This window comes from Trichoderma evansii (genome assembly GCF_050947405.1).
Source record: "Trichoderma evansii strain SZMC 28006 chromosome Unknown GGI43scaffold_8, whole genome shotgun sequence".
Taxonomy (NCBI): Eukaryota; Fungi; Ascomycota; class Sordariomycetes; order Hypocreales; family Hypocreaceae; genus Trichoderma; species Trichoderma evansii.
In genome coordinates, this window is record NW_028145198.1 from 553,589 (window position 1) to 557,463 (window position 3,875).

The following is a 3,875-nucleotide window of genomic DNA, read 5'->3' on the forward strand; positions in this document are numbered from 1 at the left end:
CGCCTGGGGGAAGATGGTATAAACAAATCCCCCTCCATTTGACATCACTGCACTGTAAGGCTTTTTTCATGTGGCTAAACCAAGACCCCCCCCCCCCCCCCCCCCCCCTTTCCCCCGTCGCATCAATGACACAAGACAAAAAAAAAACACCCCGATTGTCATACAAGCTAAGAGGGCAGCAGTTCATGGTGGGCTACGGGTCGCTTCGCTGTCCCGGCGGTACCTGGAGCTGCGCTATGAGATGGGCCCGCGGAGCATGTACCCGAATCTGCCTAAGCCGTCGATTTTTACTAGCAGTATTGGAAGGGGGTGCGGTAGAACCACATAGCTGGGAACGGCAAATCGACATTAAGGAAACAAGAAGAAACTGTCTGTGCGCCGTATCCGTCGGGTGCGACGCCCCGACTCTGTGTGCCATGATTCTACGGCGTACTGTATGCGTATTCTTACTGATGTTAGTGCTGTAGTAGTATTATGGATATACTACACAGACTATGTATGGAGCACAAGAATATAGAGAGATCAATCTAGAACGGCTGCCCAATCAAACATACAGCTACTGTTGCAGTCGGCAGGCTTCCCTTATCTCCCCCCGAGCAGCCTTGTTGAAGCTGCATGTCCTTGTTAATGTGTGACGTTGGACGTTCGGATGCGTCCATCCCACTAAAGCTCCGCCAGCTACTCCAGTAGTAGTAGCATACGTCTCTCTTTCAGAAGGATGGCTTTCGGTAGTTTGGCAGCGTCGTATTCGCCATCACTGTTTAGTAGCAGACTTTCCATAGTGAAAATCTTGCTCAGATTGTTTCAACCGAGGTATAGAGTATCAATTTGTTCCCTCTTTTCCTTCCGGGTTCGGGTTACAAGGCCAGGTCGAAATGTATCAATTTTGTAGAGTGCCAGAGCCAAAGTCGCGGCATACATAGTGCAGGTATATCCATCATATTCGTTGGACACAGCTGTTGTTACTGCTGGCTTCGGGCTTCGGTATAGCAAGCACCGCAGTTGTTTGCATGAATTGATCGACTGCAACATACATACATGTGCAGTAGGCAGCGTTACACATAATCCCATAATCCTGCAACTTTCGGTCAGTAGTAATCAGGCTAGATCCTTTGAGCAAGAATACGGCACAGACAGGCTCAGCTCGGTCCTCATCGCAAACAGTACGCCTCTTCATTCTAATCCTGCAATTCTCCGCTGCCAAGCAGTAGTATTTCTCCAAACAGCTTCTCTTCCATCCCATGCTACACCTGACACATATTACGGAGCCAGACCCTTCAAGCATAAAAGGCTAGAAGAAAAAGAAGACGAACGAAAAAAAGAAATTCTCGCGCCGAACGTCAAGTTACGCCCTGGCGTTGCTTCTGCCCCGTCTTTTTCTCTCTGCCCTTGTTCGGCACGCTTTCCCCGTTCCCTTCTCGCATCCCCTGCCTTCAAAGCCTCAGGTCTGCCCCCCCTAGGCAAAACGCCCGGCCAAGTTCCTACGAAGTATCAACCTCTCAGCTCCTCTGTCGGCCAGGCACAGCAGCAGCACAAATGGCGTGTTTTCCAGCAGCTGGCTGGTTGATTCGTCATGCAGGGGGGCAGTCATTCCATAGTCCTGTATACGAAGCAGATGCTAGTAATACATAGGCCTACCTCATATCTGCAGAGACGATGTGCTAGCCATTGCAAGCTGTTAGGGACGGGTAAAAGGGACTAGCAAGCCGCAACAAGGGGACTTTTGCCCCAGCGCTCTCCGCTAAAAACCCATGCCCGGGCGATCACCTACCAAGCTATTGGGAGGAAATCAAGTGGCCACAATTGGAGAGAAGGGGGCCCTGACCATGGAGCCCTGAGGCCGGACCCGAATGGACAGGGACACGCGTTCTTCCAGGACAAGGCCACTATTAGACCCGCCGTCAAGGTGGGAGAGAGACAGCCCTAGCTTATGTTCTCCATGATCATCATAACCCCCCCCCCCCCCCCCTTGCTCTCTATACGCCCCTGGCCTGTCTGTTCTTGCTTTCCTTAGAGCGTGTGTGTATACACCCTCACTCTGACCTGTTCTGTTTTTACGGCCTGTCAAGCTGTGGATAGCATTTCGTCAATGAGTTGCAAGGACAACTCCGCTCAAAATTATGGGACTCCGCCTGGTCCTTGAAGGAGATCACGGCTGCCAAGTTGCTTTCATAATACGTAGTCATACGTTCGACTAATAATGATTTACGGCCAGACCGAGACAATCAGATGCCGCTCACAATTGCCGACATGGTTGTTTTCGTAGGATTGAAAAAAGAAACGAAAATAAGAGAAAAGAAATAATGTCTGCCCGTACTCGAATATGCACTGGCCGCTCCAGGGCGCCTTCTACATATAGCACTACGATTATGGTACTATAAAACCATCAGCAAAACTCCGCCCGGCAGGTCTCGTGGGCAGGGGGGTCTTCGCTGAAAGTTTGGCCTAATTCTCTGCTGAACAGAAAGTAAACTTGGCTGCAATTGGCATTTGTGTGCCTTGACAGATCTAGCTAGCTGAGACGAGTCTAAGGAAGCATCCGTCTGCTGCTAAGTGGGGAGGGTATGGATCACTTACAAGGCATTGTAGGTCGCCCAGGGCTGTAGAAAACGGTCGGTAAAGGCTGCCTAAAAGGGTATAAAACTTGCTTTATGCTCATGAACGGACAGCCCAAAAAGGCGGGCTGACTTTTTAAAAGGGGAGCTTCCACGAACTTTGACACTAGGGATATTGATTGACATTTAACCTCCTGCTCTATATATATGTGCTGACTCATGAGACTATCATATAAGATACTCAAAAGCTTATAGTATGCTCCATATCTCGCTCGTACTTCGTATATGCCGTGGATTTGCTCAATGCCGCTCGATATGTCCACTAGTAGTGCTAGCAGTAACGACACGCATATGCCACATCCATGTCAAGGTCCATGACTCAAGCTCAGGGAACACAGCATGCACAAGAACGGACCGATCTTGAGTTGAGGCGCGGACATCGCTGAGTTGCGGTGAATACAATACTATGCGGTGCAAACTAGTATACCGCCAACTCAAACTCTCACTCATAGAGGAGGGTGATGGGAAGGAGGGGCTGGAATCCTTTGCAGCCCAAGACGATGAGATCGTGTGTGTGTGAGGATATTCCCCGATACCACTCTACAATTAATTATTAGTATAATACCCTTTTTCCCGTTTAATAGTGCGTTTAAAAGCAAAAAGCACGGGCTTAGGGGCAGGCAGGGCATGTCTTCTGTATGGCACCATCACATGAAGCTCTGCGGCTAGATACATACCCGCCATGTGACGATGAAACCCTGAAAACAGAGCGACGCTTAAGATGAGTGCATGACTCCCTTTGCATGTCTTGGCGGCCGAGTATCCGACGGGGCCTGGGCCTGTATCTTTTCCACTGCCAGCCGCAGCTGCAGCAGAGATAATCACTGCGCAGCCTGACGCTTTAGTCTTTTAGCTGCGCGTATTCATTTAGGATTAACCAAAGATTTGATTCGTGAAGCCGCAACCACCAAACTAGCATTCCGTTACAACCCTGCACCGGCGTTTTCAAGGCGGTAGCACTCGGTACTTGTCCGCTAGAATCATGCGGCTGGCATGCTATTGGCGAGAAACGTTTCGGGCTTATGGGTGTATTGGACGACCACTCGGCCGACATGTGTGTGCTGCGGCTGCTTTGCTGCAATCCGATCCTCCTGCACTATGCCACTTACAAGCCTTGTTCCCCGGTGCGAGGTTTTGAAAGTAAAGGGTGCCCAGTGATATCTGATATCCGCGCGTGCCTCATCTCCCAATATTGCAAAAGGGTGTTGAGATGCTGCTCGTAGGAAGCGCTGCCTGCGGGGCCCACTGCCTTATTCGAAT